The sequence below is a fragment of the Temnothorax americanus genome, unplaced genomic scaffold (assembly GCF_048541705.1).
Source record: "Temnothorax americanus isolate GAGA-0224 unplaced genomic scaffold, ASM4854170v1 Scaffold19, whole genome shotgun sequence".
NCBI classification, from domain to species: Eukaryota; Metazoa; Arthropoda; class Insecta; order Hymenoptera; family Formicidae; genus Temnothorax; species Temnothorax americanus.
Window position 1 is genome coordinate 757,871 of NW_027509329.1, and position 25,427 is coordinate 783,297.

At 40.2% G+C, this 25,427-nt stretch overlaps 1 protein-coding gene across 2 annotated transcripts in view; it reads left to right on the top strand.

Annotated features, from left to right (window-relative positions):
• LOC143896622 (Krueppel-like factor 6) overlaps positions 1-25,427 on the top strand; it is a 343,503-nt gene that overhangs the window by 127,093 nt on the left and 190,983 nt on the right. Inside the window, exon 1 of one of the 2 annotated variants that reach the window (XM_077404573.1) lies at positions 7,205-7,749. The exons of the other annotated variant lie outside the window; for it this stretch is intronic. The gene's annotated coding sequence lies outside the window, so the exon portion shown is untranslated. Of the gene's footprint in view, positions 1-7,204; positions 7,750-25,427 lie in introns of those variants that run through there. 2 annotated transcript variants of the gene reach the window in all.

Below are 25,427 nucleotides of genomic sequence, written 5' to 3' on the forward strand. Positions count from 1 at the left end.
GTGTGTGTGTGTGTGTGAGAGAGAGAAAAAGAGAGAAAAAAGAGAGAGAGAGAGAGAAAATCGATAGCGATAAATCAATATTTACTCGATTACTGCATTAAAGTTCTGCTAGGTATATCGTTATATGTCGAGGGTACGTAAAATTAAACACTTTAGTGATAATATATCAATTTATTAATTATACAAATTTTACAATATTTAGCTAAACGAGAAAATTATTTTATTTGCGAGAATAAGCTTTTTTAATTTTATAGAATGGCGGAACTAAACAATCCAGTTATGTGAAAAAATGTATGTAAAATATGTGTGTGTATGTTTAAAATATGTTTAAAATATTAAATTTAGAGTAAACGGCAAATTTTCTATAATTGTCTAGCAGGAATACAAACGCATTTACGTAAAACAATGCAGATAATTGTCATGCGAACGTAAATGTATAGCCGATCTCGCAAACAGGAAAACAGGAATTATTTTTATTATGATACGAGTGAAAACCGTCTTTTGGAGAATGCCTTTGTACTTTCTTGGATTGCCGTCTCGAAGCAGCAACTCATCGAAAGAACTTGTATCGATTTCATTGCGGTAAACACCAACGCGTGTACGCGTGCACGTGATTCGCTGTACACGATACAAAAAAGCATGCACAAGTGCACGCAAAGGTCGGTATTTACGCGCACGCAAACCGAACTCCAGATTCGAATCGGTGGGTTAAGTGACGGAAAGGAAACGAGCTTCTGAGATATTAAACTGTGAAGATGATAATAAACGTATGTTCTTCGTCATTAACTTACTTTTTATCGAACATTTCAAGGTGCATTACAATAAATTTTTACCTTTAGTTTATCTTTTTACGTTCCGATCAATACAGTATCACCTCTGATGTGTCTCATTTCCGCGGCGCAATTGATGCTCATAAAATAATCCATCGATATGCAGCTGACCGAAAAAACACGCTTTATATAAAACTTATAAAATAACCAGTGGTGCAGAAAAACATCCGAAGATTGAAACTTTGATTGAAACGATGCGAGCGCTATAATAACTCGTTTACGTCAATTTTCTCAATTTCTATTATGATGAGATACATGGAAAATGAGATGGAAGAGAAGTTCTGTTTTTAGAATGGATAAATGGCGTTAAAATTTCAATTTTACATATCGATTACCATGATGACGTATCAGCACATTTATAGCATCACGTTACAGGAGAATTAATATTTCTGATTGATATAATGTTCGCGATCAACTGTTATTCTAAACTCTAACACGATCAATTATGATTTGTTTACTCTGTTTGTATATCGTTTCAAAGTAGAAAAGTAGTTCCTCGAAGATCTGAAGAGCCAGATAATTTAGAAATATTAGAAAAGTTTTTAGCCTTCCTAAGATGGAAGTTGCGTGATTATGAATTTTATTTTTGAATTTTGTGTTATGTTATAAAATTTTCCCGAAACGACCAATCTTTCACTCTCGTCGATGCTCGATATGTCGTCCAGAAATGCATAAAACTCGGATACGCGCAGCTAAGCCGGGGTCTTGTTTCGCTCTCCCTTGTAATTTTCTTGGATCATTGGTATTCCTCGACAAACCCTAACGGCCGAACGGACCGGTGCAAACGATCGACATTTCGCCCGTGTTACGACAGAGGGATACGAAACGATTTCTAAGAAAGATCGTTACTGCGCCACCCAAGGTCTTGAAAAGTTCCTTCGTTTAAGGGTGGAGTCCGTATCGAGTTGCCTCGATTACTTTAGGGCAACATCTGCATGAAATATATCGGCTGCGGCGAGGAGCACTTTGCGCGGAAGTGGGAGCAGTCGTAAAATACAGCGCGTACGGTAAACGAGACCGATACGTCTCTTAAAATTGCGGAATCGGCGAGGGACATTTTACAAATGGTTCTGAAGCCACGCGGTAGTACGTTATGGTGCGTCACCTTTTATAGACGAAAACCATCGTCGATCGTCGGCTAAGCTGCAAATCGAAGTGTGTTATTTTTACACGCATAAGCGTTTAAAAATAACACATTTGACTAAAGTTCTTTTTGCATGTTTCTTCATGTGTTAAGTTAAATTACGTCATTTATGTATTGGGTTAAAGACTCACAATGTTTTGGTCATTAATTGATGTTCGATGTCAAAATATTTTTTCTTTGCATTTTAATGACGCTTTTTGGTAAAAATAGCTTCGCTGAAAACAGTTTTAGATGAATTCTATTGTCAATATGTCAATAGCAATTTTTAATATTAACATTGATAAAGTCCAACGCTCCGATTTCTCCGTTCAATAATCGAACGATCGGTTTGCAACATGCCAAAATAAGCTATAGCAAGTCAGAGTAGAGGCCAATTTGGAATAGTTTGACCTACTCTAATAAAGCGCTCTAACGTACTTCGGCAGCCTTAATCTCGTTTACTTCGACTGCCATCGGGATGCCATAGTCACTTTGGCGCACTGTGTCGTAATTTGGCGGACTTTAGCGCATTTTGTCACACTCCGGCATACTTGGGTTAAAAGCATATTCTTCCATTCTAGCGCAATATGTAATGGCCATGGCAGTGGTAATAAACTGACATACTTTGTTTTATGTTTCCGTATATTAACTTTAAATTTACTTACTTTATATTTTATATGCATATATATATACATATAACATAAGAATTTATGACGATAAAAATATATTAACAATTTTCATATATTGTATATGTATTTGCAATATACATCAGATAGTTCAAAGACCCTCTTTTGTCGCGAATGTAAATCTCTTTCTCTCTTAAACGTTTCATCATTGTTATTATGATGCAACGAATCTCTGCCTTCCTTTTGCAATACGCATGCAATTAGCCGACCCTTTCTGGCCCCTCATTTTGTTTCTGCATGCGCAATTTTGCGTTTCCAGAAAAATGATTTTTCCGGGAGAACGCTTCAATGAGAGTGGTCCACGTACATACACAGATACCGCGAGACACGCATACTATACGTGTATAAATAACACCAGGATACTTTTATGAGCCGCGTAAATCACTTTGTAGGCGAATTATAGGATTAATATTTATAGCACACGCTATGCGTTCACCACGCCGCTCGTGCCAATCTAGAAATTACATTCCGGGTGAATTTTGTAATCATACAATTATCTTTTCGTGCTTTTGAAGTGTCGATGCTTTTAAAAACAACTAATACTTAAGATATAATTATATCATCACATTTTGTTTTATTACCGGTGTTCTAATTATGTAATGCGTCAAAATATCAAAAGGAAGCACGCTAACAATATGTAACAATATTGTTTGATTCAATTAATCGTCATTATTAGGACGTTTCTTTGTTTATTTCGTCAACCACGGTTCGTACGTCGTAAGAATCATAAGAAGCGCGTCAAGAGCAAACGTTTGCCAATGGATTTCACGAAGATTGTATTTTTAAAAGACGTTAGCGGAGGAAACTGAATATCAAGTGGCGGTAAAACACAGGGGAAAATCGAGGAGAGAGTGAGTGGAAAGCTTTATTAGATCCTGAGAATTCCATTATCTAGAAAAGCTTTCTAGAAATTACGATTGCCCGTTCTCAGTTTCTCTTTTTTTTTTCCGGTGACAAACAACGCGAGCTCGTCGGGGTAGATGGCGAGGTAGATGGCCCAGTGCGAGAAGGACCCGTCCACCATCACTGACCTACGCTAACGTGAAACGACAACGTTCTATCGTGGTCGCGCAATCGTTTAGATCATTAGAATGCGCCGAATAATTGGGGCGACTGAGCGGAAGTTAACCCAAGGGTTCCCATACTCTCGTTGGAGTCCGTCTCGTTGGAGATTTACTAAGGAATTCGGGTCATATTTTAAACCGGTTATTAGAGATCGTAATACCTTATAAATCGCTCTAGGCCAACACTAAGCTGTTACGTCGCATGTTTTGTCGCGCTCTCATTACTCCCGCAATATTACTGTGAATTAGTCTCCGCGATCGACGTTGCTGCTGCAGCGAAAGATAAACTTGCAGGTGCGTTTCATGTATACTATACTGTTCACATGCGAGATATTTATACAGTAAGGACTCTTGTCGACTGTATAATTAATCTAATATTTTTTTGTCCGTGATAGTTGCATACTAGAGCACACTTTTTTATCATCTTTCAAACAAAATTGTTTATAATTATCTTATGCATTGGGCGCATATGAATATTTCATTATTTCCCACTTAAATATTGTACATATATAGTATTACTAGACAAGCTATTTTTAAATATTATATTTAACATTTCAGAGAACCTTACTTTTTTTTTAATGTAACCATGTAGTACTTATATGTGGTTAAATTAACTGCGTATTTTAATTAATTAATAATTAAATTTTATACTGCACGGAAAAAAATGAAGTTGCTTCAATTAAACGTCGACGTCACGGGCTGCCACCAAGCGTACAAAGTTAATTCAATTGGATATTATTGGATCAAATATTTAAATTATTGAAACAATTATCTGATGTTTTTTGTTCATTAATATTGATGTTGCATCAATAAATTTTATCTCAATGACACTGTCTGACACACTCAATGATGCTGTTGATACAAAAAATGATGCTGTTGGTACTAATTAAATTATTGATTAAAATGACTGGAATAATTAAAAATATATCCGTATATGTAATCCTTTTATTAATATTTTGTTATTTCTGTATTATTGTAATAATACAATTGTAATTTTTTTTTGTTCTAGGTAAGCTGAAATATTGTACAAAGCAGACACGCTCCTGTTACGTATATAGGATTGTTCGGACATTCCGACGATGTTAAGCTGAATCATCAGATTCTCGTTTTCCATCTCGCGCCATCACCGATAGAAACGGGCTGCGCGAGCGCAGCTAAGGTAGGTGAGGCAAATTTCCCGTCCAATTTCGCATCCGCACAGCTGCCGGTGAAGTCTTAAATCAATTGCGGGTCAGGAAGGGGTAAGGGGTTGCAGGAGGATGGTTAGGCGGTGGGTCCACGTTGAAGCGGCGGGCTTGGCACGACATGGGGGAGGGAGGGGTAGGTGGAGCGGAGGGGAGGGAAAGAAGGGATTGGAGTTTAAGGTTGCACTCAACTCCATAATTAGTTGGAAACCCGAAGCCCGACATAGCTCTCGGATTTAATATCTTAACGTCCTCCTTAACACGCCTTGAAATTTTGCCTTACGTTGCTATATCGCCAAGTATACGATAGCGAGAGCACTCGAGAAGCGCGCGCAAACTTCGTCTCTCCATCCTCCGCGTACCGTTTACCCCGTCGCGCGTCGGGATGTCGGAATGCTGCCGCTGCACAACCATCGCTTTCGATTTGGCGGGACCGCTCCGACGACGGTGGTCCGAAGAGAGAAACAGTCAGGAAGCCGAAGTCTCGCCGAAGTTTCTTGCTTTCAGTGGGGCTTTGTCGTGGTACGCTTCCGCGTTGCGGAAAAGCGCCGGCGGTTTTTACCGCTGCTGCGATATTACGCGGGGTCGCATAACGGCAATAAATTGTCGACCGTCTCGTGAGAGAGCGACCGAGTTAGACTGAATGAAAACATCCCGCGCGGTGAAGAACGCGAGTGTGCAACGAAAAATTTTATTCCGACGAAACGGCGGAGCGCGGGAAAACCGGTGACGGTTATCGTATAAGTCGGCTGACTGTGGAAAAATATGGATGTACGAGTATGTTTCTCCTTATAGTGTATTTTTCCTTCGTTCAAAATGCAAGTGTGTGCCGACTTTATTTCAGTCTTTTAGTAAGATAAATAGATATTTTGGATAGGAAATATAGACATTTTACACACAAGTCATCTCTTTTTTTATATAAAATAAAAAAATGTCTATTTTCCGAAGCTGGAAAACATTGTTGCGCGGGAAGTGAAAAGATTATTATAAAGAAATTATACGTATTGTTTTTTTTTTTACCAATAACACGTGCATTGTTCTACTAAAAATTGGCTCGTATCGTATGTTTTATTGGAGGTACCTGCACGTGATACAAATTACGCAGCACGCGGAATAATTACGGACGGTTGAACGTCGAATCATATTAAAACGACCCCCGACCGGCGATCGTTGTAATTCCAATTACAACGTGCGGCTTTATTTACCGCGCGGTAGCCTCGAGCGTAAGCTTCAACGTTTACAGCGTTTTCAACAACGCAGTCGGCAACTCGCTGTTGAAATATATCCCGATGTAGCAATACCAGCTCTCAGCAAAACACATCGTTATATAATTAACACGCTAGCATACTAGAGTTATGAGTTTCAATTGAAAATTATAATATAATCTTCTTATGCAATAATTGCGCGAGAAATTGTCCGATAAATAGTTTTATTTGCATTCCGTCTAATTTTGGAGAGCTAGAGAACTTTATAAGATTTATTTTTCTTATTTTTGTAGAACAATTGTCTATATTTATAAATATGAATACCCGCAATATAGTTACTGTTTGAATTCATTCTTTAAACGTGTGAATTTTCTTTGCTGTCGGTAGGATATTTTAAGGACCCCCTTCAACTAAACTCCGATATAACTTAATCGTTGATTAGTTCATTGGAAACGACCACTCGCGTTTGCTCTGCGATTAATCATTTCCAATGGACTAATCAACGACTAAGTTAATCGGAGTTTGGTCGAAGTGGCCCTAAGTCTATCAGAGAATATTTTTAGAAACAGAGTTTTAGATGATTATGACACGCGTTGTACATAATACAGTGTATAGATACATACAAACTGATTTTACTTTTTCGATTTAACAAAATCATACAGTTTTATATTTCATGCGGAACAGACCAATTTCGAAAGAGTAATGATAAATTAAAATCTACCGTGTATCATCAATTTCGCGTTAAAAAAAATCGCGCGAGAGCGGCATATCGGTGCGCGCTGAAATTAATCGCGAGTCGCGCGTTTCGCGTTCCTGCTCGTCGCCGAAAAACAGTTTCCGCTTGTATACCTATTATTTCGTATATAGGAAGAAATTCGGACGGGACTTAAAAAACGTCGCTCGCGAGCCGTCGTCGCTCCACTACCGTTTACGTCGCCGAAGTTGTTTACGTTTTTTGGGCTCCGGTTTTCCTGGAAGACTTCCCCCCCCCCCCCCGCGCCCCGCGAAACGTTCGACGCGGCGTACGCTTCCCCCACTCCCCCACTCATTCCAAATTTTTCCTACTTTGCCCTAGTCGCGGACGCGGACAGTATTGGTTGGTATTAGTGCGAATTCGGAGCTGCGTTCAACCCGCTCCGCGCGTCTCGCGTTCTCTAACGTTCTCTAGTCCGTCGTCGGTCGTGAATCTTGCGGCCATACCTACACACTGTACGCCGAAAAGAGGCAGGAGCCATTATATAATTGAAGATGAAAGATCGCGAATCTTGCCCGCGAACGAGTGTCGGGAGTGCCCGGAATTGAGCGACGGACGCGATCGTCTTGTCGCGTAGGTAAATCCATGTCGCGTCTCTCGATGTTCCGCAAGCGGTTCCGTTGAATTAATTGACTCGTCGCATCGTAGAATACAGCGGATTCAACAAGTTTTAGTGTCATTTAACGCAAGTGTCGCGAATCTTGACCGCGAACGAGTGTGTCGGGATAGTGTATCGGACTTGAGCGACGGTCGATCGTGAATCTTCTGGCCATAGGCCATATTGCGCCCCGAAAGGAGGCAGGCGCCATTTTGATTAAAGACGAAGGGAAGATCGCGAATCTTGTCCCGCGAACGAGCGTCGGGAGTGCCGGGAATTGAGCCGACGGTCGATCATCTTGTCACGTAAGTAAATCCATATCTCTCATAATCGCGTCTCTCGTTCGCAGATTGCGTCGAATTTTAATTGACTTGTCGCGGAATACAACGGATTTAACAAGTTTTAGTCTTATTTAACGCAAGCTGATCGGCGAATCCGCGCGTCTCTCTGCTCGTCGAGAGTAAATCTCGCGCGTCAGAGTAATGTAACCGTCCGTCGTTGCGTACAGTGAAAATTTCAAAAATTTCCGTTTCGCACGCGGGTGAGTTTGTGTCGCGGCGAGTGTTTTCTCGGAAGGGGCGCGCTCGAGGGGTTCGGCACGGTGAGCACTCCCCTTTTCTTCCGTCTCGATCCCCTGCAATTTTAGACCACGTATATCGCGTTATTCGCCACGTAAACGCGCTATCATTCGCACATGCCGAGACTCGAGCCGACAAACAGTCGCCCGAGTCGCTTCGTCGCGCGTCGTCGCGCTATCTTTCGAAATGCGGTTGTTTCCCGCTAATTAGTCGGCTCGGGCCGATTAATCAAGTTCCGTGACATTTATGAGTAAGTATATATAAGCGTATCGCGGCGACAATCATCTATTGAAGTGGATAGTATATTTCGCGCGAATTGCTATTCATTTAAAATGAGAAAGAAGAACTATTATTTGCATTTTTTTCTCGAGGGATTTATGCGTTTAAATTATTTAAAATTTACTGCACTTCGCGTATATTTTCGAACGGATCCGTCGCATCTTAATTAACCCTATTCACTCTAACCATGCCCTTTCGTGTCCCACGAGTTTCTAACAGTCGTTTTTTTTGTGAAAAACAAATTATCGTGGGATAATTCCCCCCCACGCCGGAAAAATGATTTTTTAAATAAAACGAGTCGTAATGTGTGTTTGTCAACATATAAATGTTGTAAAAAAATATTTAAATAAATGATTTCCAAATGTTATTTACATTAATTTTTAGTCGAAGGTACAAAGATATTATAATAATTTTGGGGGAATTTTTCAAAGCTATTAACATTATGAAAAACACGTGGGACTCGAAAGTGCATGGTTGGAGGATTAAAGGGCCGGGAAAAACGTTGGAGTGAATAGGGAGTTAATATATATTTAAGAGAAGACAGAAAGAGGCTTAAAGCGACGCTTGTTGCACGATGCAAAGGTTAATATTGATCACAGGCATCGGCATCGATATAGTATAGATAAACCATAGCTCTGCGTCGAGACATACATTTATCCGAGGTTAAGAAATATAACCGGGTTAAGAGGAAGAAATCGTCTCCGTCGTGTATGGAAATAATTACCCTTGCTGACGACGTTGCCATTCTCGAAATGTCACGTCGCCTCTCGCAATTAGCAGTATTATTTTTTCGACGGAGACGTGCCTGTTCTTATTGTTAGCCCGTCGAGGGGATTAATCGCGCGGTCCAGTTCTTAAATTTAGAACCGCGGCATCACATGCGGCCCATCGAGGTCGACTTGTGATGATCAGCGAAAGGTTAATTCGCCGTTTTCGCACCGTGACCTGGTTTTCTTCTCGCTTTTTCGCTTCCCCCTCGTTCACCTCCGACGAATGTACTTTTTAGGGCACCTGTGTCTAGGTGCGAGAGTCTCCACCGTGAATATTTTACGCGGGGATCTCTCTTAAACGGGAGGTCGAAGGTTACTGTGGCGAAGGCAGACGTCGCGAGCCGGACGGTTGTAAATAAGAGAACGGAGAAGTATAAGGATGGGGATAAATAAAGGAAGATGGCGAAAAACGTCGGAGGCACTAGAGTTGGATTTCGATTTTTGAAGATTTGCGTGGCGTCGAATGTAACCGGAATCTCGATTTATTTGGATAACGCAATTTAACCTTGAATTTAACTCTTAAGTGCGCATCGCTTTGCATATATGCAGAGCGATGATCCGTGTACTCTCTCCCTTATATGAAGTTCGAACTGAAAACGCGGCTTTGCACGTCTATAAAGGGCCTTTTCCGGTCCTGCTCTCCTTTCTGGATGGGAAGACTCAGAAGCCTTCCCATTATTTATTAAAGAAAAACTCACTCAGAATGCTATACGAAAAATTGCACGTTTGAGGGTTCAAGTCATTTTTGCGTCGATGACGGCCGTTCTGGCGTTTTACGATAGGAATTCGTAAACGGATAGAAATATTTGTTTGGCGACAAAGTAGCAAACGGAGCAAAGAACAAAGGATGGGACATCTGCAAAAGCAGATGGCAGAGACGCGCTGTTTCCATGGTCGGAGTAGATAGACGACGAGCACCCATAGCAGATGGGCGCGTGTCTATTTTTGTTATCTCCATGTAGTTCCAACTATGCCCCGAAATCGTCTAAATCTACCTCGGCAGTTTTATCTCATTCTGTTCGATCGATCCCAATTATTCTCACCGCGAAAATAAATTCCTGACCTGGATATATCGTGCGCGTTAAAATCTGTTTGCGGTAAATATCGCGTTGCATGGATGATAATTTAATTTACATTTATTAAATGTTTCGTAGTAATGTCTTACGATCGATTTATCATTTCATTTCACTCGAATAAAACAATGCGCCGCGGATAATTCGATTTACTCTCGTATTACATCGTTTGACGTAAAACCGATGGAATTACGGCCGAACGTTTAACCTGGCACGCGCGTCGTCTGAAATTTTTCAATTACGCTACTTTAATTAGCACGGAAAATGCGACGAGTCCAGTCCTCGTGGTTATAATATAACGAAATTCGGGCCCGGATAAATCCGTTATTCTCCCCGAAGCGCGTTTCGCGCGCATCGAACATTTTCGCGGGAGCGTTCGTACGCGAAATTTCCGACTTTTCCCTTCCCCGCTTTCCCCCCCCCCCGCCCCTCGTCCGTTTCTCCCCCCGTTTACGCTCGAGCGATACCCGGGTATACGGTTGCAGTTTGCGGCTGTCACGCAATACGTACACATAACAACGCTATTCCAGGGAGTTTCGTAAACACAGTTATTTGCCGTTACCAAAAAGCCATGGCTCGCTGTTAGCGTCTTTTATTTCCGCGCGCAGGCCCGCCCGTCACGCACGTTACGGTACGCTCCACGTACCCGACATCCAAGCGGAGTCCCGACGGTGTGCTGGCTTTCCAGCAAGCGCATATTCCTCGATCCGATATGATTTCAGCGCCGTAATCTCGTTACCCGGCGCTATCGGCCGGCTAAATTATCCATTTCGAACGAGATAGTAAAGCCGTATGGCGGGTTAACTGGCCGCGATAAATTTCGTTTATCGAGGCGGCGCCGCGCCGCTCGCCGATATGTTCGAATTATTCTATTTTCGATCTCGGCGCGAGATATTCCGCCGTGTCCGTTCTTACGACGGGAATAAGTCGGCCCGATTTGCGATCGTGCCCGATCAATACCCGTTTCCTGTTCCGCGCGAGGAGAAGCGGTCTCGTTCGACGAGCGTTTGAGATGCAAACGAGTCGCCGTGGTGCCATTCCCGATTATATTGCGCTCGCTGAGAGTTCAGGACTTAGCGTGAGGACTGGCGGCGCGAAGAAAACACGAATCGAGAGTTCGTAATACAGAGAAATCGTAAAGTGCGATGGTATATCCCCGACGTTCTGCTTTGCAACGTGCGACGTTACGAGTTACGACGTCCGATGGTTTTGCTTCTTACACGCTACGAATTTAATTTGATGCATGCGATCCGGGGAATGTAAAGCGACGTGAAGTACGTTCTACCGCGAGACTCTATATACTGTGAACTTGCATAATCACACAAGCGTCGTTATCGGTCAAAGTATAGGAACATTGTACGAAAAAATCAATGTATTTTTGCAATTGAACTGAAAACGAGGACGAAAATATTCAAGATTTTCAGCTTCGCGTAGCCAAAATTTAAGCTGCTCTTTCCAGTTTCATTTTTCTACACGATCCTTCGATATTGTTATCCGTTTAAAAATGATGTATTGTCATTTAAAAAAGAAAGAAATATCGTTTGAATTATTTAATATTTTCTTCTTGATATATATATATATATATATATATATATAATTTTAATCGTTATTTTCCGTTCTATTGTGCCTTTTTATCATGACAAAACGGTCTTGAAAATCCATTTGTAACATCGCGTTCTTGGCATGTTCTCTGTTATAAAGTCAACTGTTGAATGCAGCTACGTAATCCCACACGTGCAACAGTTGTTTCCTTGCGTTCTTTTTTTTTTTGTTAATTTATTAAATAGTGTTAGAAGTTGACGGAAAATTTTTATATTGTTTATTTAATTCAGATACGTACGAACTTTTAATTTTGTACAAAAATATTCAAGTATAAAATATTGATAAATTTGGATTTTAGTCTTTCGAATTAACATTTATTTAAGGTATATTTGTTCTATCGATCAGTATAATACATATATAGAAACGAACATACACTCCTGGCGTTTGCACTCGCGGATTTTTTAAGACGTGGATTAATCGATGACACGGTTATGCATCAGCGTGTGACCCGCGTGCCTCCCTACGACAATGTGGCCAATTGTATACTCAATGACGTGCATGCTCGCGGTCGTTATGCTTCTCTCGCAAAAATAACTCGGTAAGGAGCTGAGGCGAGGAGAAAGCGTTCATTGATCGGCTCTCCAGTCTGGGTCCGGTGTTGCTATTTCCGTCGCCAATTCCGCTAAAAGCTGAATTGATTACAGACGGCCGTGTATACGCAAGAAAAATGGAACGGCCGTGGAGCCGTAATAGATTTTTTTGCTCCGGGATTCTTCAGACCTCGATACTCCGCTCAGATGACTCGTCATTCTTCAATGATACTAATGAGGCTGCCATCTGTCATTACTTACGCCCGCCACGCATGCAAATGGAATGTTAATAGCGATTATTATTTAATGCCGCGAGACGGTGATCGCCAATAGGACCGTCGTCGTGCCTCGATAACGATTCGGTTACAATCGAGTCGACACGGTTGATCGATGACACACAGGTGTCGCATTGAAAACACTATCGTAGCTGCGACGATTGTGAGCTATCTTTCATACGTCGCGTCGTTCGTTTGGCCGTTGCGTCACTCGCGAAACACGCTGCGTCGTATCGCTATGAATGCGATATTGATATGACTGTGGTGCGATGATAGCTATTTAATACCTTTGATTTACATTCGGATACCTATCGTCTTATTTTACCTTTTTCCCCCTTTGAATTCTCTGGCATGTTTATTATTGCAATCTGCATAAATACAATAAGATAGGAAAGGAGAGAAATCTATCACGTTCCGGCATTTAATGGTTCACTGAGAATATCAGGAAAAAAAATACAGGGTATATATTTTCAGTGATAGAAGAAGCGAGATATGTGTGTACTATTTAAATGGCGAACATACACAGAAGGAAATCGTATAATAAGCTTTTTTAATGATTTTTTTGGTAATGGTTAATCATTAATTTTGCTAATGTGTGCATTACGCGTTTTCACAACAACACTTGGTATACGTACAGAGATTGAATCATTATAAGAATTCATCAGTAGTCATCAACGCAATTTCCACTATTATCATAGTAATAGCGAAAGTAGATTTATATATAAATGCTTGGAATATTTTGATTAGCATAAATCTACTTGCGCATGTAGATATATGCACCGCATTTTAAAACACTACTGACTTGTTAATCGGTATTCCACTGCAAATACTACTCATAATTAAATCACATTATAATATAACTCACATTTTTATTTCAAAATCTAGGAAGAAAAGTAAGAGCCTCATTTCTAATGTAATATTTATTATAATAATTACTATTGTATAGAATATTAATTGAGAAAAAGCATTGCCTGATTTATATATATATTTTTTATTATATTGATTAAAATAACGTCTGATCATTAGATCAGGAATATGTAAGCTTCAGCAAAAATAAATTATCCTCTCTAAGAAACATTAAATTCAATATTTAGCACAAAAATTCATATAATATTTTGGATTATAGTGATGTGATAAACGAAAGGATACATTCTTGCTCATGCGTGCACATAAAATTCTTGCAATATGTAGTTATGTTTTACATCTTTGATTTAATATTATCGAAGAACTTTCTGTACATACTAATTAAAATTCTATAAACTACTGAGACCCTAAATTTCTCTCTCTCTCTCTCTCTCTCTCTCTCTCTCTCTCTCTCTCTCTCTCTGTCTCTATCTTTGTCTTGTTGTCTTGCTCTCTCGCTCTTTCGCTCTCTCGCTCCGTCCCTTAGCCGATAATTAATCTCGCTCGCGTACCACTGATCGCGGTCGGCCCATTAACTCCCCCGAGGCAGGCAACGCGATCGGCGAGCTTAGGTCGACGCTCTCCGGCGCGCGACGAGCGCGAGAGCATCGATATATCGGTCGATCCACGAGAGGACAGGCCGCCGAGACGCGTATCCTTCTCTCGTAGTATCGACTTTCTGTCCTCCGTACCTGGGCTTGTCATGCTCTCGCGCGTAATCGTATATAACGCGACTCCGACGCCTCCGCGTGTGCATGCTCCCTGCAGATGCAATGCCGAAGTAATATCGGAGCTCCGGTGGAGCACTAGATAGCGGGTGGGTGGCGCAAAAGTACGGTATGGTAGACGGAAATAAGGGACGGGAAATGCAGCCGTGGTATTGGGTGACGAAGGCTGTGTATTCAGAGAATGGAGAACTCTCGATCGAGACTTGCATAGCACGTCGTCTAAGATGTTCTCGTGGTAAGCACGAAGAAAAGAATTAAAGCAAGCATGCAAACAGAGATCATAAATTACAATATATAAAAATAAAATTCATAGAAAGTATAAGAAGTAAGATACATATGAATAGCTATAATACTTGCAGAATACTCGGGCAATTCTGCAATGAGGAAATCCATCAGCGTTGTAAAGAGTACAAAATCCGAAATTGTATTTTAGTATCAAAATAACAGTAACATGATAGTTATTTTTGAAACTCTGTAAATATACAATTATCTAGTTCAAGTACCGAATGCGAAATAAATAACCCATGTTCATACACGTTACATTCAAGGTTCAGCGAGCGGGGAAAGTTAAATTTTTATACTCGTTGATGCCAATCGGATTTAACGGTCAACGCGATAATACATGATAGTACGAATCGTTATATATGCTCATAGCCGTTAAGTCATGCGGAATTCGTTCGACTTGCAACGCGATACGAAGCATCGTACCGGATAGCCGTGCGATGAGTGTGTAAACGACGATAACCCGAATGACAAGGCAGCCACAGTACTTTTTAGTCTGTCATTGGGAAAGTACGCGTATAATTTCCAACTGTACAGGCGGGAATAGGCGAGGAATAAAATGCTGATATGTGTATGATATTTAGGTCGCGTTGTGCGCGCTGAAGTATGCACATTTGTCGGACAGCTGGAAACGGTCGCATCTGCATAAATGAGTATCGATTATGCCGACCGACTGACGGACGATCCCTCGATTACTATGCGCCGCATTTTCGCTCCTTTTCCATTTTTGTATTCCTTTTTTTTTATCAATCTTTCCTGTCCCTTTGACGATTCCCGTGCCGTACAAAGGAACGCAGTTCCGGCGGCGCGGGAATTGTTTCAGCCTCTTTCGAAGCGACACTCTGTCCCGTTTATCGTGCATATTCATACGCGGTGCATCGTTGCATTCGCCGCTATTCGGTCGCTATTTCTCCCTCCTACACCGCGCTTGTTTCCCCTATCCCCCGCAGCACCCCCTATAGCTTCTCGCTCCTCCACTTCCGTTATAGTCACCGAAGCGCATTGAACTCTCTCTACAATGCCGGCTATCGCGCGCGCGTTGTCGACGCACCAACCCTCGACTGTCGCTGCTTCACAACGCGGCTTTTGCGAATGCAACGCATGCCGCGCGCCGCGCACGTACCTGCCTGCGCGCACGTTGCGTGTGCTTTTCGCATGAGAACGCAATCAACGGCCGTTTATTCGTTGACGCATCCGACGCAGTCCGCGGCTGCCTCGATTGCGGTGGCTCGATTCGAATTTCCGTATGAATCGGATGGATCGGAATGTTGATGCATCATCCTTGTAAGAGTTGTCGGTGATCGAAGTGGATAGATTTTTTTGCCGGCGATAGCAAATATTTTGTACGCGTTATTATTTCTACCTCGCATTTAGCATCAGTCCTGGCATGATCCTGAGTTTTATCCGCCTCGCATGAAATTTGCACACACGGCACAATATTGTATAGGATTTTATATTTATGTAGGATTTCAATTTAAAAGATTTGACTTGTCAGCGGTAGACGCGAGATGCGAATACGCGAATCACATAGGACTTAAATTAATAAATTATTAAATATATGTGTACAAATTTATTCATTGTACATTTGTGATATATCAATGTGAATGGATTATTCAGTCTTGGTTATTTAGACTACCAGTTATCTGCAGTCTGAAAAATAACCTATTTTTGTGATATTTAATGAGTTTTTTTAACTTTCTTTTTTTTAACATTCCAATTCTTTTGTTATTCGTGCTCGAAATCGCTTCGTACCGAGAAACTGCGTCGCTTGGCGGTTTCGCGCGGTTTACCGGTTCGCTGAGCGTGATCGACGAGCGGCCACGGATAACGGATAAGGCCTTCGGTGTTTGCGAAATCCAGTAGATCGTCCGTGGGATAATCCGGTTCTCCTCTCTCTATCTTCCTCTCCCTCGCTCTCCCTCCTGGCTTTTCGTCGAATTTGACCGCTGCCGGATGCGGGGATTGTCACGCGCGGGATCATTGTTGTGGCATGACGGATTGTCAGCGACCGTTTTGTTTTCGGGCGTGTGTATATTCGTCGCTAGCTGTGATCCCTTTTTATATTCCGACCGAACCATTTTGGATTTCGGAAGTTGGCTTGGCGATGTGCACGATTAATCGGACCATTCGCGCGAAATTGTGCGCGATATATAGCGAGTTAGATTCAATATGGTTTTCATCAATTCAAAGTATTAAATTCGCTGACTTTGTTCCGCGTATTATTATTAGCATTACCTTCGAATATGTCCGAGTGGAAGTATTTCAACCTAGGAAATAAATAAATAATATAATTACAAAGCATGAAGCTGAGGGGAGTACAAAATTTGTGAAAAAAGAAACTAGTAGGTAACTATTAGATAACATATCTAGGGGAATTTATTTCAAATATATAAAATTGTTATATTAGTTTTGAATTAAATGTTTATTATCAGCCATTTTGAATTTGATATATAACTTGTGTGAATCTACAGTCACACATTACAGAAATAATTTTTAACGTCTATCTCTTTGGTAGCAAAAACGCCAACAATTGCAGGACATTTTTTCATGTCTTTAACAGTAAAAAGGTTTATTGAAATTATATCATATTATTTTTCTGAACGAATCTATTCGTATTAAATCTCCAAATTAATGTCATATTTTAAACGACATTCCGATATTGCATCTAATCAAGTCTAACGAAGTTCAATAACCATTGTTAGTCTATCGATTAGTAACGTGACAAAGGAGCTTCGAGCGTAATGAAGAGGGCACGCTCGCGTCGGAGGTGTCTCTGAAAAGACAGTTAAGCGGTGGATCGCCATAAAGTGTCTCTTTGAAAGCGATCGACTCATCGTGCTCGAGGGCCATGCGTGACATACGGTGTACATAACATATCGCGTGTACGCGATACGACGACGCGGTCACTGCCACAGCCTGTGCTCCTCGTTGCAGCGCGTAACCGAACGATTACCCCGATAAATTTCATGAATGGGCCTCTCGCGCGGCAGTCGTTGACTCCACTTGTGTGCGCTGTCGGTGCGCGGTGAAAGGAGCGAGAGGAGAAAAGGAGAAAAAAAAAAGGTGGGAAAAGACGAACGCGAGGTCTATAGAACGCGGTGCCACCCCTCGTTTTGCGCCGTTGTTGTGCACGGCTCCGCTCGCTCGTTGCAGCCTTCGCCGAGGCATAATGCACTTAGCAGCCCGACGCGTACCGTTTCGCGTTACGCCATTGTCAAGGGTTCTTGTCCTTCTCTCTCCCCTCCCCCCGCCTCTCCCCCTGGCACACTTCTCATTGTGGCGAAGAAAGTCTCGTCGGCGAAATGTGCCGCGCAACCTGCACGAGTCGCTCACGGCCGCGGCCGGCACACGTGCGTATACGCGTATACGCGTACAAACGTACCGCCCGCTCTTGTTTCTCCACGAGATAAATTTCGACTGTCACACGTGGCTTGATGTATAAAAAATTTACGATAGGTGAAAGTAGATCACGGTGATTCTATACAAACTTTGAAAAACGTAAATGTTAAATTTAATATTGTATATCGATAATGTAATATAAATTGCTTTCCGTTATCCGGTATTTAGGTGAGATTACGATATTTTAATAAGGTTCCAAAGCAAGCGTGTATCCCTTAACAGAAAAACTTGTGTCATGCTGGTCATGCATCATGGATTCGTAGGAATATTGTATTCATATCGCATTCTCTTATTGCGTATACTTATGTTCTCCTATTACGTGTATCAAACGTATTTTTAAGTTTTTGAAGACGAAAACATTTTATTTCTTTGTCATGTACCACATGCGTGCACGTGTCGTAATCTAGGACAAATGTGTCGGTTCGCTACTTGCCACTTGTTCGCCACTTGTTTGTTTGAAATAGCGTCTTATCGAACTGTACCGCGCAATGTTAATTGGCTTCTGCCAATAGATTGTAATTATATTTCGTAATTATATATGTAAATTAATGCGTATAAACAGACGTAACTAATTAAATATTTGCATTGCCTTCGTAGCGCACTGTGTGACGCAGTCTCTCCTTATATCTAGGACAATACACACAAAGTAAGATGACAGTCAACGTGTCTAGAATCGATATGACCGTCTTTAAACAGACACGCGTCGATGTAAAATTTTTCACAACATTTATTCCTATCGTTATGTGAAAAACATTTATTCTTATCGTTATGCTTATTGATTCATGTCATTCATCATTAATATGGAGAATATAAATCCTTAAATCTTGCGAGATAAAACTAACCATTTGTCAAAATCTGACGCATAAATATTGTATAAATATTGCGTAAATTGCTCGGTAAATTGTTAAAAACAAAACTTGGCACTGCTGTAACAAAAACTAGTACTAGTTTATCGAATCGGAATTATAAGCTCTAAAATTAATAAGATGTATTCTCTAAAATTAATAAGAATTAAGGTTCTCTATATAACTTTCTTTATATGACTTTAATTATTATAGTTAAAATAATTGAGGAGGTCAAACTTTAACTTGAGAGACGTAACGTAATTTTTATTCAAAATTAGCTTTGCATTTAACTGGTCGTTCTGAGAGAACTTTTAACGTTTTAACAACTGGCTTTCTTTTGTTGGAAGAATAGATCCTCGTTTACACACTCTTGCAGAACTAAGCATTAAATAAACTTTGCGTTGTCTTAAAATCATTCTATCAGCTCGTTTATACTCCTATGTCGTAAAAGACAAAGTTCAGATGTTTCAGTTTACCATCACGTGACATTAAGAGAAAACGTCGTATGTAAATAACAAAACGATTGAAAAAAACACAGACGCGTTGCGAATCGGTTTACATAGTGTTTATTAAAGTCTGTCGCGATATATCGTAAAAAAATATAATCTAAATTTATTTTACAAATGCACTATCTTCCAAATTGTCTTACGAGAAAAAATCGTTTATCTTTTTCAAATCTGATGGATTTCTATACTTCCAAATTGATTTTGTTTCATTAGATAGGAAGATGAGGAGATCGTTGTCCGGTTGTTATCCCTGAATCCCCGGCGAATGCTCACACGTTATTTTGTTGAGTAACCTTTAATACGGTCCATTGCGTCACGCAAATATATCGACTACGTAACACGTAGAGTTACCAGGGTTACCTACTTTCATTAGGACAGTCCTACGATTACGTGTATCTGTTTTACATCTGTGTTTGAACGTACTACTTTAGAAGGAGCTAAACCAAGAGCTTAATCGCGCGTTTGTTAAAATGAAATGACAGATAAAAGTTTAGGCATTAAAAATGTAAATCTTTTTTGTTTTATCAGTCTTCTACAACGATTCTTTAATCTGACAATAAAATATTGCGTGCTACTAAGTGACGTGTACGTTTACATCATCTAGCACTCTCTAATTGACCATTGTTGGCTCAGCAAACAGAAGATAACAAACAAGTCTCTATCGTTTATTTGTACTGTTAGAACAAACAATGATAGTTGCAACTGTGGATTCACATTGCCGCATTCTCAGTAGTTTACGTACGATACCCTAAAGCTAGTGATATTGTTTTACAGATCCTTTTCCAAAAACTGTTTGAAAATCATTTTCTTCTAACAATTTTTAAACCGACTTACTTATATCTAACTTTAAATTTAACTTTAAAAATGTAGATATATAACAAATTTGTCTGTCTATCAATTACAAATATAGATCTTATTTTGACAGAGGAATCTGCTGTATAGACCGTAATTAGCAATATATTTAAAATTGCAAAAAGAGATATTTATGAAGGAATATCTATCTGTTATTGCAAAATAGATTTAGTATTTCAGGGTGCTCTAAATAAACAACTATTTTCATGTTGATATTTTTCGAGATTTTGCATCGTAATTTTTGCGTACATTGGTAGAACGCTTCTGCAAAAGTGGATGTTGTTTTATCCTTCTCCACTTATCGAGCGCGTTACATACGCGCGCGGGATAAGGGACTTGCGGCGCTCGGTTGTAGCCGGTTGTAGCCCCGGCATTGGTAATTCATGCGCGCTCGCAACCCAGAGGAGAAGAGGGGAAGTTGCGTTATAAGATTAATGAACAAATAGCCCTCCCTGCGGAGAGAGGTTCGGATGAGACGGGGCCAAATATGGCGTTCTCTCGCCCTCGGGCCGCATGAATGATGCAACGCGCGGGCATGGATTTACAATCGAGTCATTATGCGGCGTGCACAACGGGACCGTCGATCCTCGTCGTATGGTTTTTTCGGCATCCGTAACTTTCTCTCGAACACATCCGCTCGCATATGCTGCATGCAAACACTGCGCAAAAAAGTCACCGTCTATTGAGCGATTAATGCAGAAATTCGTATATACGAATTAGTTTCTATTTCCATCTAACCCGATCTATTATCGATTTACTTCGTTCATATAAAATTGATGACATATAATTTTATCTTTATAATCTTCGTGATTGCGATACTGTCATATTGATGTAATTACAGTATAGCTTTTGAAAATTAAACCGTGAATAACCAATGTTGCAGTTCTTAAAATTCTTTCAATCTAGTTGAATTGAAATATGTTATCTTGGATTTCTGATCATTTTTAATATTTGTAAAATTGTGAAACAACTTTTATTATTTATCTAAGCATTCTTTTTACGGAAATCAGCACTGCATTTATGTTGCAGGACATAATTATTATATATATTTTATTGGATATATTAAAACATTTTTTTGCACAACAAATATTTTTAATATATAACAGTTTTTTACATTGGCGCGTGCATTTGATGCTTTTTTTACCCTTTTAAAAGCTAATTTTTTAATGAGTTAGTTAAATAATGTCAAAGGATCCCTCAGAACACAGAACAAAGCACAAAGTACGTAATAAATATAATTATTTTCTCAAAATTAGTTTGCGTGGATATTCGCATATCTATCCTACAATACGTTAAATATTTCAAGAATAACAAAGCCAGCGCACGGAAGGTTTTGGTATTTGTTTTGTCACCTAATGGCGCAACGTGTTTACGTAAGGTCAGTGTACCTACTGCCATTCGTACAATGATACTCGACTCGACAAGTCGCGACGCGAGACGTTCCGTGCGTTATCACGTTATTTCGAAACGTTAGTCGCGAACGGGTAGCAAGATTTATTTGTGAGTCTGTTCCTTTAACGATTATACTTTTATAGATTTGTACTGTTTTTCGCGCCATTGATTGATTGGTCAGGTAGTTAACAATAAATGGCTGATATGTTACAGCTTTTTGCTGTTTAATTTTACATTTATTGTATTCTTTTATCTTTTTTTTTTCCTTTTTCGAAAAATTTATTAAGATAGAGTTTGAAATTTGCGTTTATATCTTGTTGTATTCTTTTAGGATTAGATATTGTATTATACTGATGCAAGAAAGAATAATTAGAAATGTTTTTAGTGTCCTATAAGAAGCATGAATAAAGTAGAAAATTAGCATGCACGTATCATATTTTAACTAATTTATTTAAATAGCGCACTGATGATTATTAATTGCATATAGTTTTGTGTCCTACTCTGTCATACTCCATTCATATTTATTATTGATAAATAGATATATAACAGAAATAGATATATAACTTTATACCGATGCAAGATTCATATAATGTTCATGTACGAATATGCGGGCCTAACGGCTTTTTTAAACGACGGTACAAACGACGCGGTATAAACGCTAGAGAAACGAGTGCTTTTTTGCGCAATAATGGATCGGGAAACGATCTCCGAGCATTTAGAGGCTGAAGGATTGCCATATGCTAAAGCGGCTCTCATATCATGGAAAGTATAGCAATCTCCGCGACGAGGTTGGGCCGGCGCGGCGCGGCGGTGCGGCGCGATTAAACGAAAAATGCTGCCGGTATCAGATACGGTCGTCTGCTTTCCTCGAACGTTACCATTAATTCCGCATAAACGAGCTTTTAAGCGGTCCGTGATACGATTCGCCCGATTTCCCTTATCATTTATTGTATACTTACGGCTTATAATCACGGCTACTTCTTTCCTCATTGCAAAATCTTGCCCTAACGCCGCCCTTCTTATAATTATGTTTGACGATCACCGTATTTCCGTGTTATCGTTATCGTGTCGTCTTGATCGTCCAGTCGTTGTCATCATCGCTGTATATACCCATTTTTCTTACTGCCTCGTACCGCCAAACGATCGTCAATTATCATCAGAACAGTCCTCATAAGATTGTCAGATAGATAGCGAATCTCGGATGAAAACGCGTTTTGCAGGAAATCGAATATAACATAGGTATATTTATTTATGCGAGAAAGAATAACAGTTTCTCGAAACATTGTGCGTTTGGGAAATGATTATTTAAAAAGTTATTTTAGAGGAACAAAGTTGTATTAATTTAAGCATTGTTTTCCTTCCTTCGGCTTTGAGTTTAAATATTATGTAATTTAATCATAAAAGGCATATCACACGTTTATTCGATTAATTTAGAACGTGTTTCTAAAGTGCGTAATCTAGTTATTGCACATCGTAACATATACATGATAGGTACTTATAACTTGTTATCCACCCATATTCGCTCGTTTAAGGGCTAGGTACTTTAAGGGCTTTAAGGTCACTTAGCGCTAACTTTGGTTGAGCAAATTATCTTCCTGTGCCTCTGGTCCATGATGGACCATTATTTAGGAAGTGTTAATTACTACATACGACACAATTAAGTTGCCATATTTGTTTCAACATATAGATACGCGAAAACCATCGATGCATCGCAAATGCGAGGGACGCTATCGGGTGGAAAGGCTTTTTGTTATCGTTCATGTGCATGGAGTGTCATTATAATACTTCATTATCACTATGTCGGTTGCGTTAACAAGCCGCGATTGTTCTCGTGATTCGTCGGAACAAGCGCAAGCGCGCGCGCGAAAATATTTCACCGCTGTGCGATTAATAATCGGCCCCCTCGCACGCGCGATTCCGCGCTGAGTTACAAAAGGCATCAAACCATCGCGCGTTTATACAATATGCATACGCTTTTGCAGACGATGGTGGTCGCGCAGCGTTGCAAATTTAACGCACTATTCGTAAACGCTAAGCACTCCCATTGGATATTCCCTTCGCATCATCGAGCATTTGTTCATTTCGACGGGTTTATCGTCGAATCGCGGCGAGCTATGCGAGAGCCGTGAGCTACATTATTATTTCGGAATTAGACTCATGCGTGCTTTTATCGTGTATTACGAATCACGAGTAGTGCAGAGTTATCTTCCTGCGAGCAATAGAACTCAACAGTTTTATAATCGCCATTTCCGCGCTATAACATATTCTAATACGTCGCGGTTCCACCTCCGCTCTTCGAAGCGTGTGGGCTAAGGCTAGTTATCGGGACTTTCCTTTTACTTTCGATACCGTCTTCGTCTGGCGCGCTTAGAATGACTTCATTCATTTTCTACACACGATCCGAAACACGTTTGCGTTTGTCCGACTCACATGCGCGCACGTCCGTCGCGCGAGTTCCACGAGTTTCTGTTCTTCGTTAGCGAAGTCGCTTGAGTGAAAGAGCAGGGTTCAGTGAAGGGTCGGGACGCCGAGCAGAAGCAGAAATCGTAGAACTTTCGCATCGAACACACTACCGGTATTGTTCCGTTCGTACTCGAGAGGCAGGAACAAAGCGCGACGTTGTGAGGTCTTATATTCCGTAAGCTCTATTCTCGCCTAGCGATAACCCGCGCGAGAGTTCTTCTGGAAAATATCGGCCGATTTTATGCCGGGGCAGTCTCGGTGCCTCTGTGAACTCGATAAACTCACGGAAGCCTCGTAAGAAATTTTTTAAGCCCGGAACGGAAACGTGGGGACTCACTAAATCGTTAAAGATATTTCTTTCTTGCATCTTGCTAAAACCTGATTATTTTTCTTTCCAATATTAACTACAGCACAATTTTTGAAGCACGCAATTTATTTTAATTTTTTCGATATTTGTTATTAAAGGAAAATGATTGATGGAGACATTCTGTATATGTACATATTCTATCATAACGAGAGCTTGTACACTTCTACTATTAGCAAAATCGAGTTGCTCGATGTCGCTACATGGCGCGATTCGAATATTGACTTTTCATTAAACCCGCCGTTTTCAAACAGCGACTATATACGGAATACATTAAATGGGTCGTTTATGTTAATAACTGTTAATTGCTGTTATAATCGGAGCAATATGGCTTTTGTATTGTTTTATCGCAAATAATCGTGGATTACGTTTGTGGCGGTGAGCCAAGTTCATCGAATCAAAGGATACGAATGTTTTAGGCTTTATCGATCGCGCTATTAATGTTACGTAGAACTTATATCGTAACAAATATACAGGATGTAATTTGTAAAAATATGATAGAGCAGTAACATAAAGTATCTATACGGGGATGAGTCATACTTTCACAGTATGCGAGAAACGGCTAATAAATGTATACGATAATAAAACGCGTTAATCGAAATTCGATACAATAATAGTACCGCGTTTATGACAGGTTTATGGTATGCTGTGAGACAAGTGTAACTCTTTACGCATATTGTACTGGGAAGTCATGTAACACCGTGTCAAGCATCGGAAATTACGTTTTATCGTCATTGAGTAAAATCCATTCTCGATGCGTAGTTTTCAAAGCTGCATGTTGGTAGTACCATTTTTAATATCACTCGATCTTAAGACAGTATCTCGAGAGTGTTTGGCTCTTAAAAGTCGGACAAGTGTTTGACGGTGATCTTCAGCAGAACCGTCTCGGAGGCGAGACAAAATAAAATCGATCCATGCTTCTAATATGTGAACACGTTTATGTAAGTACGCTGTATGAGCGAGTAATCTAATATTTATGATTAAACATCGCTTAGCTTGGTATCTCTATAATTTCAGACTTTTTTGCAGAGCTGTAAATATTTTATTTTTTTTTAAATAAGTATACTTAATTCTATATGGTGTTGCGAAGCAACAAGCATCAAAAGAAAGGCGGTCGAGTTTCTTAAAACAACAGGTGTAAT